Below are 10640 nucleotides of genomic sequence, written 5' to 3'. Positions count from 1 at the left end.
CTCTACTCCATTCCATTCCATTCTATTCTATTCTATTCTATTAAATGTGTGGGCATCCATCTCAAATGCTTTTCTTTCTAAGTGGCTAACGATTAAAACTAAATGAACACAACCAGATAAAAGACATAAAAATTTGAACAGAATTGGAATTGAACAGCATGTCAGTTCAACAACGGGGGCGGGGGGGAGTTGCAAATACTTGGAACAATATACATATTAGGACAATATCTTTGACTGTGGGTAGTTTTTGACTTAACAACAGTCGATTTAGTGACCATTCAAAGTTACAAAAGGCTTGGAAAAGGGGTCTTGTGAACATTTTTCACATGTATGATTTTTTTTAAAAAAAATAAGCTTTACTGAATATATATTAAAAACATAAAAGAAAAAAGAAATCAAACAGAACAAAACAAAAACAATGACAATACAAACAACAATAAAAAATATAAATAAATAAAAGAGAAATGAAAAAAAAATACGATTTCCATAGTGTAATATAAATGGTAAATATCTTTTTTTTTATGTACGCTGAGAGCATCTGCACCAAGACAAATTCCTTGTGTGTCCAATCACACTTGGCCAATTAAAATTCTATTCTATTCTATTTTATTTATTTATTTATTCATTTGTCCAATACACAAATACATAGGAAGAAGAATAGACATATAGTAATATATATAAGGGTAAAAGTGAACTTAGAGGAGAGGATATATGAAAGAAAGAGAATATATATGATAAGTGAGAGAAAGGAAAGACAATTGGACAGGGGACGAAAGGCACACCAGTGCACTTATGTACGCCTCTATTCTATTCTATTCTATTCTATTCTATTCCATTCTATAAAAAGAGTACTAGGGAAACAATTTAAAGCCTTTTTACTACCTAGAGTTTTTTCATAGTAATTTAGTCAATGTATAAATAAATGTATGAAATGTATTATTCGACATCAGAATTCAGATGCTTGGCAACTAGCATGTATTTGTGTCGGTTTCAATATCCGTGTGCATGTCATGTGATCGATTCACCCTTTGCATCCTTCTGAAAAGCAAAGTCAATGAGAAGCCGGTATCACTTAACCCTTGTCACTAACTATCATGTGACTAACTTAACAATTGCAGTGATTCACTGAACCATTGTGGCAAGAACAGTCATAAAACGGGCAAAACTCGCTTTTAACAAATGTCTCATTTAGCAATAGAAATCTGGCGCTCAGTTATGGTCGTAAGTCAAGGTCTACCTATATCAGTGATGGCGAACCAATGGCACACAGAGCCATATCTGAGGGGGCATGTGAGGTGTTGTCGTATGTCACCTCGAGGCTTGACTACTGTAATGCTCTCTACATGGGGCTACCTTTGAAAAGTGTTCGGAAACTTCAGATTGTGCAGAATGCAGCTGCGAGAGCAATTATGGGCTTCCCCAAATATGCCCATGTCACACCAACACTCCACACTCTGCATTGGTTGCCGATCAGTTTCCGGTCACAATTCAAAGTGTTGGTTATGACCTATAAAGCCCTTCATGGCATCAGACCAGAATATCTCCAGGACCGCCTTCTGCCGCACGAATCCCAGCGACCAGTTAGGTCCCACAGAGTGGGCCTTCTCCGGGTCCCGTCAACTAAACAATGTCGTTTGGTGGGACCCAGGGGAAGAGCCTTCTCTGTGGTGGCCCCGACCCTTTGGAACCAACTCCCACCCCAGATATCAGAGTTGCCCCCACCCTCCTCGCCTTTTGTAAGCTCCTTAAAACCCACCTCTGTCGTCAGGCATGGGGGAATTGAGACTTTCCCTTCCTCCTAGGCTTATACAATTTATGCATGGTATGTCAGTATGTATGATTGGTTTCTTAAATTGGTTTTTTTTAAATTAACTTAAATATTAGATTTGTTTACATTGTATTATTATTGCTGTTAGCCGCCCTGAGTCTACAGAGAGGGGCGGCATACAAATCTGATTAATAAATAAATAAATTAATAAATAAATGTCAGCTCCAGCGTGCATGTGCACCCTGGACAGCTGGATTTCTGCCTTGTTTTCAGCCATTGTTGCTCTCCCCAGGCTTCAGGAAAGCCTCCTGAATGCCAGGGATGGCAAAAAAAATAGTACAAGGGCCCAACAGGAAGTTCAGAAATGTAATTCCTGTTGGCCCATTTGGCCATTTTTTGCCATCCCCAGGCTTCAGGAGTCCAGAGGCTTCATGAGGCCTGTGCGTAATGCGTGGGGATCTGTACAGAAGTTATTTATATGTGTGGGGGGCAAGACATGGTTCCTCTTCTTCCTCTCTTCTCTTCATCTTCCTCCTCCCTCTTTCCTCTTTTTTAAATAACTTTCCTCTTTTTTTAAAATAACTTTCCTCTTTTTTTAATAACTTTCCTCTTGTTTAATAACTTTCCTCTTTTTTAAATAACTTTTTACGGGGTTTTAGCTTCAGATAATGTTTTAGTTTTAGATAATGTTGGACTTCTTTTTATCCCTTTCTATCTATTTAGATTATATTTGAATTGTTGTTGTAAGCTGCCCTGAGTCCTTTGGGACTGGGCGGCATAGAAAGTTGAATAAATAAATAAAATAAATAAATGGTTGTGGGGGCACACACATGCATGTGTGCTAGAATGCTCACACCCTTTTGACACACAAACCAAAAACGGTTCACCATCATTGGCCTATATCAGTGTTTCCCAACCTTGGCCACTTGAAGATATCTGGACTTCAACTTCCAGAATTCCCCAGCCAGCATTTGCTGGCTGGGGAATTCTGGGAGTTGAAGTCCAAATATCTTCAAGTGGCCAAGGTTGGGAAACACTGGCCTATACGGTTAACTTGGGAAGGATCTGACAGGCAAAAGTCATAAATATTGAGTATACTGTACGTAACTAACTACTATTCTTACTTTTCCACCAAGATTTAGACTTTGGGAGCCCTAAATTTAGAAAAACTTAATCCATTTGCAAAGAACAGCAAACTTCAGCACCTCAGCTATACGTAGATACAATCTTTATCATTTCCATCCGAAATCACAAACCAGAAAACCCGCCGACATCAGCTATGACTCACAATTAGTGGAACTGGAACACAGTATTATAGCCACCACAACAAATTATTTTGTTGCAGTGACCATAATACTTTACATATTTTACAATTATAAAAATACATAGTTTAGGAACTGGGAATTGAAACATAAGAAATTGATTCCAGAAAGTTTTTCAGCTCTTTAAAAAAAAAAAAAAACACAACATTTTCTCAATATTATTTTCTACCAATTTCCTGGAAGAGTGATTGTAGAACTATTTCCGTTTTTAAAAGTTGTATTTCTGCAGACTCGTTGATATAGCTTGCAAAGAGTAGGAATGTTCTAAAATGTATCTGGACCGGGAGTCACTATTCACAGTCACTCATGCCCTCATCACCTCGAGGCTCGACTACTGTAACGCTCTCTACATGGGGCTACCTTTGAAAAGTGTTTGGAAACTTCAGATCGTGCAGAATGCAGCTGCGAGAGCAATCATGGGCTTCCCCAAATATGCCCATGTTACACCAACACTCCGCAGTCTGCATTGGTTGCCGATCAGCTTCCGGTCACAATTCAAAGTGTTGGTTATGACCTATAAACCCCTTCATGGCATCGGACTAGATTATCTCCGGGACCGCCTTCTGCCGCACGAATCTCAGCGACCAGTTAGGTCCCACAGAGTTGGCCTTCTCTGAGTCTCATCAACTAAACAATGTCGTTTGGCGGAACCCAGGGGAAGAGACTTCTCTGTGGTGGCCCCGGCCCTCTGGAACCAGCTCCCCCCAGAGATTAGAATTCCCCCCCCTCCTCACCTTTAGTAAGCTCCTTAAAACCCACCTCTGCCATCAGGCATGGGGGAACTGAGATATTCTTTCCCCCTAGGCCTTTACAATTTATGCATGGTATGTTTGTATCTATGTTTGGTTTTATAATAAGGGTTTTTTAGTTGTTTTATTAATTGGATTGTTACATGTTGTTTTTATCATTGTTGTTAGCCGCCCGAGTCTACGAACTGGGGCGGCATACAAATCCAATAAATAAAATTAGTCATCCTGGCTACAAAAATGTCCTTTTTCTATTAGATAAATTTTTTAAAAAGACTACAAAATGTGTTGCGATAATAAATCCTTCCAATCCACTGTCATCTGTGCAAACTAATGATTTCTAGGTTTCTTGGATGCGATACAATACAAAAATATATTGAATTAAAATTGAAGTAGGTATGGCAAGCGACAAGGACAAAGATGATGAAGCTGGAGTTTTCACATATAAAGTGACCACCAGTTAGAAGACAATACAGCAGCTAATTAATGATAATTGAAAAGAAAACAGTGATTTATTTTTGATGCACCAATACCTGGGGCCAGCAGATTTGAAGAGTGGAAGAATGGAAAATATGGGGAAAAAAATGCTGATATCTGAGAATCAAAATAGGTAGATTATGGAAAAGCTGTTTCAAAAATCACTCTATAAATATCAGTACATTCTTCTTCTCCTCCCTTTCTTCTTCTTCCTTTTTTCTGTCTCACCCTCTCCTCTTCTTCCTCATCTCTTCCTCCCCTCCCCCTCTTTCTTCTTTCCTTCCTTTTTTCCATCTCCCCCTCTTCTCTATTCCTCACCTCTCCTCCTCCCTCTTTCCTCTTTCTTCTCCTTCCTTTTTCCTTCCTTTTTTTCTTCTTCACCTCCTCTTCTTCTTCTTCCTCCTACTCCCTTCCTCTCCCTCCTTCTTCTTTCTTCTCCTTCCTTTTTTCCTTCTCCCCCTCTCTTCTTCCTCCTCTCTTCCTCTTCCTCCTCCTCCTCCTCCTCCTTTCCTTTCTTCTCTTTCCCCTTTCCCTTCTCCCCAACCCCTCTCCTCCTCTCTTCCTCTATCTCTTCCTCCCCTCCCCCTCTTTCTTCTTTCCTTCCTTTTTTCCATCTCCCCCTCTTCTCTATTCATCACCTCTCCTCCTCCCTCTTTCCTCTTTCTTCTCCTTCCTTTTTCCTTCCTTTTTTTCTTCTTCACCTCCTCTTCTTCTTCCTCCTACTCCCTTCCTCTCCCTCCTTCTTCTTTCTTCTCCTTCCTTTTTTCCTTCCCCCTCCCCCTCTTCTTCCTCCTCTCTTCCTCCTCCTCCTCCTTTCCCTCCCCTTCCTTCTCCTTCTTCCTTCACCCAAGCACCTGGAAACAAGCCTACAACCTAGGTCGAAACTCAGCTCGCAGATCTGATCTGAATCAGTTTGGGCCGAGTTAAACCTGCCCAAGATACTCAGGTCCTCAGCTAAATCCTTTCCTCTTTGGGCAACACCTGTCGAATCTCCTTCCTTTACTTCCTGCCCGTGCTGCTGTACATCAACCAGAGAAATCTTTTTCGGTGGATGTGTGTGTGATTCAACTCCTTCTCCCTGCCAGCCGGAGGCGGGTGCCGGTTCCTTCTCCTTCGGTCGCAGACGTCGAGTGTCTCCACCTTGATGAAACTTTCCTACTGGGAACCACCTTATTTCCATGTGGGTTTCTTTTTAAATAATCCTGGCTTTGAGGGGGCGGCTGTGAGAGCAAAACCCAGGTGGGGAGCATTGGCTGCTCCATCTCAGGTATCTGCCCATCTGCAGATCTTCTAGCGATGCTGTGCTGCGTGGGCCAGCCTTGTGAGCTGCTTTTTCAAGAGAAGTTGTCTCTTTCATCATAAAGCTGAAGCATAAAGTCATTGCTTGCAAATGAGGCTGCAAAGGAGGGAGTCCAATTTACCTGCAGTTTTTTTCTCCCTAGTAAGAAAGTGCCTTGTTGCTCACCCAGGTTCTTTTTTTTCTGGAAACGAACAAGGAAAACCCTTTAAAACCCTTCATGTCTTGGGACCAGGTTACGTTCTCTTGTAAGCTGAGGACTACCTATCTATGCATTACACTGACAGCATATCCACCAAAGACAAATTCCTTGTATGTCCAATTACATTTTCCCAATAAAGAATTCCCATTCTATTCTATTCTATTCTATTCTATTCTATTCTACTCTACTCTACTCTACTCTACTCTACTCTACTCTACCCTACCCTACCCTATCCTATCCTATCCTATTCTATTCCATTCCATTCCACTCTACTCCACTCTACTCTATTCTAATGTATCTTTTCTTTTATGTACACTGAGAGCATATCCACCAAAGACAAATTTGTTGTGTATCCTATCACACTTGGCCAATAAAGAATTGAATACAATCCAACAAAATCCAATAGATTCCACCCCACCCCAATCATATTCTTCTGTTCTGTTCTAACGAATTCTATTCTGTTCTGTTCTGTTCTCTAACTGGCAGACCTTAAAAATGAAATTTTGTTGCATACAACTCTCAAAGGGTCTCCGTCTTCAATTTTACACTACATAAACATGACAAGACATATAAATAAATACCAAATTATACACATACAGTATATTATATGCAACTTATGGTACTGGTTGTCACCTGTAAAGACCATCATGGCTGTGGGTATTGCCATTCACATCTACCCAACCGATGAGAGTGGGGGGAGGCAGGGAATGCTGCTGGTCCCATCCTTAAGGAAGATACACCTGGTGGGACCCAGAAGAAGGGCCTTCTCTGTGGTGGCTCCCTCTCTCTGGAACACCATTTGCTCAGAAATTAGAACAGCCCCCACTCTAATACTCTTCCGGAAAGTACTGAAGACCAGGTTCTGCCAGCGAGCCTGTGGAACCTAGAGCGGGATGGAGCCCATTCAATAGGTCGTGTGATCTGCTGTCGCTGGGGTAGGAGAGTGGGAGGTGTGGGGAGGTGATTTTTAAAATCATATTATACTATGTTAATTTATTTGATTCTTTTTGTTAGTTTTTATTGTTTTAAATGTGGTCTTACATTCTCTAGGCTACATTGAGTCGCCACGGACGAATAGGCGGCAATATAAATTCAATAAACAAGCAATAAACAAAGCAAGTAAGTAAGTTAGTTGGTTAATTTTGGGTGGAGGGAATTTATTTATTTGTTTGTTTGTTTGTTTGTTTGTTTGTTTGTTTGTTTGTTTGATTGATTGATTGATTGATTGATTGATTGATTTCTATGCCGCCCCTCTCCGAGGACTCGGAGTTAAACAGACAGAGCCATGGTGGCACAACAGTTAGAATGCAATATTGCAGGCTAAAACTGCCGACTGCCAGAAGTTCGATCCTGACCTGCTCAAGGTTGACTCATCCTTCCATCCTTCCAAGGTGGGTTAAATGAGGACCCAGAATGTTGGGAGCAAATATGCTGCCTCTGTAAACCGCTTGGAGAGGGCTGTGAAAGATTTTACAATTGGCTACAAATTAGGAATCAAAGTAAGAAACAGAAAAAAACCAAAACCTGAATGATAAAATATTCATGTATATATGAAAGTATAGGTTAAATTACTAATGGCAAAAAAATGTGTACCAAATTTAAAGGTGAAGAAGGAAAGTAGTATATATAACTGTAAAATATAGTGTATATTGTTCGTAATATTTATATTTATACCAGGCGGAGGTTTCCGCTCATGTGCGGAAGCAAAAATATATGTGAAAAATATATGTGGAGGCCTCACCTACAAAAAGATATTGGTAAAATTGAACGGGTCCAAAGACGGGCTACAAGAATGGTGGAAGGTCTTAAGCATAAAACGTATCAGGAAAGACTTAAGGAACTCAATCTGTATAGTCTGGAGGACAGAAGGAAAAGGGGGGACATGATCGAAACATTTAAATATGTCAAAGGCTTAAATAAGGTCCAGGAGGGAAGTGTTTTTAATAGGAAAGTGAACACAAGAATAAGGGGACACAATCTGAGGTTACTTGGGGGAAAGGTCAGAAGCAACGTGAGAAAATATTATTTGACTGAAAGAGTGGTAGATGCTTGGAATAAACTTCCAGCAGACGTGGTTGGTAAATCCACAGGAACTGAATTTAAACATGCCTGGGATAAACATATATCCATCCTAAGATAAAATACAGTGGTACTTCTACTTAAGAACTTAATTCATTCTGTGACCAGGTTCTTAAGTAGAAAGGTTTGTAAGCAGAAGCAATTTTTTTCCCATAGGAATCAATGTAAAAGCAAATAATGCGTGCAAACCCATTAGGAAAGAAATAAAAGTTTGGAATTTGGGGGGGGGGGGGAGGAGGAGGAAGAAGAAGAAGAGGAGGACAGTCATTGCCCAGAGTGTTTCTTTGCTCTGGGTGCTGGCAGAGGTGGGCACAATCTGAAGTTAGTTGGGGGAAAGATCAGAAGCAACGTGAGAAAATATTATTTTACTGAAAGAGTGGTAGATGCTTGGAACAAACGTCCAGCAGACGTGGTTGGTAAATCCACAGTAGCTGAATTTAAACATGCATGGGATAAACATCCATCCATCCTAAGACTAGATGGACCATGAGGTCTTTTTCTGCCGCCAATCTTCTATGTTTCTATGTTTAAAATAACCAAAATGTCGCTCTTGTGCGCATCTTCGCTGTCATAAGTGAGAGGATTAGTTTTAAGCCCTTTTTTCCCCATTACTGTCAAAGCTTCAAACAAATAGTCATGCATTGAGGATATAACTGTATGCAACTGCTGTGAATTATGTCTTTGCGTTGTTTTGTGTTGCATTGCATTGAAGCATACTTAAATTGTGTAATTTTTAGCCTTTGCGATATGACACCAGGCCATCTGGACATTAGTTTGATCTCATGGCAGATCCCTCCAGAAACCTACACTTGTCCTGGCGTAGGGGGCAGCCTGCAATGACCTTCCAATAAAAATTATACAGGTGGTCCTCAATTTACAACAGTTCATTCAGTGACTGTTCGAAGTTAGCATCAATTACCGTATTTTTCAGAGTATATCGTACTGGAGTATAAGACGCACCTTAGTTTGGAGGAAAGGGAAATAGGAGGAAAAAAGTCTGAATACTGGGTATTCACCTGGCTAGGGTCCTTAGTCTGGTCAGTTTCAGCATATCGTTTTATCTCCTGCTTAAGGCTGGGGGGAAAAACACCCTTTTTCGGAGGGGAGTAGCAATTGAAAACAAGCCTGCAAAGACTTAGAGTTGGAAAAAAAACTTTGGAGTAGCACCTCGTTAGCTTCGAAAAAGCTACATTCGGAGTATAAGACACACCCAAATTTTCAGCCTCTTTTTATACTCCCAAAAAAATACAGTATGCGTCCTCTTCCAATTTTTACTCATAACAAAAACTGCATTACTATTCCTATTAAGTCTTCTCATCGTTCCTACCACCCATTTCCTCCCATTCATGACTGTATGATTGTAACTTGTTTGTATCCCTATGATTTATATTAATACTGGTTGTTTCCTGATTGCTTATTTGTACCCTATGACAATCATTAAGTGTTGTACCTCATGATTCATGACAAATGTGTACACTGAGAGCATATAGATCAATGCCAAATTCCTTCTTTGTCCAATCACACTTGGCCAATAAAGCATTCTATTCTGTTCTGTTCTTCTCTACTGTATTCTACTGTACTCTACTGCAGTGTTTCCCAACCTTGGCAACTTGAAGGTATCTGGACTTCAACTCCCAGAATTCCCCAGCCAGCATTCGCTGGCTGGGGAATTCTGGGAGTTGAAGTCCAAATATCTTCAAGTTGCCAAGGTTGGGAAACACTGCTCTACTCTACTCTACTCTACTCTACTCTACTCTACTCTACTCTACTCTACTCTACTCTACTCTATTCTACTCTACTCTACTCTACCCTACCCTACCCTACCTGTTCTGTCGAGCTCTCTGGTAGAATCCTCCCAAAAATTCACAGGTACAAATTTCAGACACAAACATGTTTGAAAATTCAAAACAATGTTCTTTATAATGAAAATTCACTTAAACTAAGCCCTCTTTTGGTATAGCAAAGAGCACTCGTCTCCAAACAAACTGGTAATTTATACAAGTTCCTTATCAGTTCTGTGATACTTAGCTTGCAAATGTGAGGCAATTCACAGTCCTTCTTCTTTCACAAAGTGAAACACACTTTGCTCTGGTTTAGTTTCAAAGCGGGGGGAAATCAGCACACAAAAGGTCAAAGTCAGTAAAGCAGTCACGAAACACAAGGATCAGTTAATCCTCCATAATGGCCAAACCCACAGGCTGATCTTTATAGCAGCCTCACTAATGACCACAGCCCCACCCAACCACAGGTGGCCTCATTTTCTTTGCTAATAATCTCCCAGTTGTTGTTGCCTATGCATCGCTCTCTGCATGCGTGGCTGTATCATTAACTCTTGTTCTGAATCCAAGGAGGAGCTAGATAATTGATCTCCTTCTGAGCTGTCTGCCACACTCTCCTCCTCCCTGTCACCCATGTCTTCTTGGTCAGAGGAGCCTTCATCAGCAGATTCCACTGGGGGGGGAGAGGCCTGCAGCATGTGGATGTCTCCCCCACATCCACAGTCCTTGGGGCAGGAGCTGGGGCAGAGCTACCCACAACACCTACCCTACCCTACCCTACCCTACCCTACTCCATCCCATCCTATTCTATTCTAAAAATGGCAAATTCAAAAAATGGTGTAGACAGGGTTTCCTACTTTGGCAGGGTGGGTTGGACTAGATGACCTACAAGGTCCCTTCCAACTCTGTGAATCCCTTTGCATTTTGGCTGGTAGGCTGCATTGAAAAGGTAGGGTAGCCCTCTCCCCTTC

Source organism: Erythrolamprus reginae, chromosome 5, assembly GCF_031021105.1.
Source record: "Erythrolamprus reginae isolate rEryReg1 chromosome 5, rEryReg1.hap1, whole genome shotgun sequence".
In the NCBI taxonomy this organism is placed as follows: Eukaryota; Metazoa; Chordata; class Lepidosauria; order Squamata; family Dipsadidae; genus Erythrolamprus; species Erythrolamprus reginae.
This window is presented reverse-complemented; position numbering follows the sequence as displayed.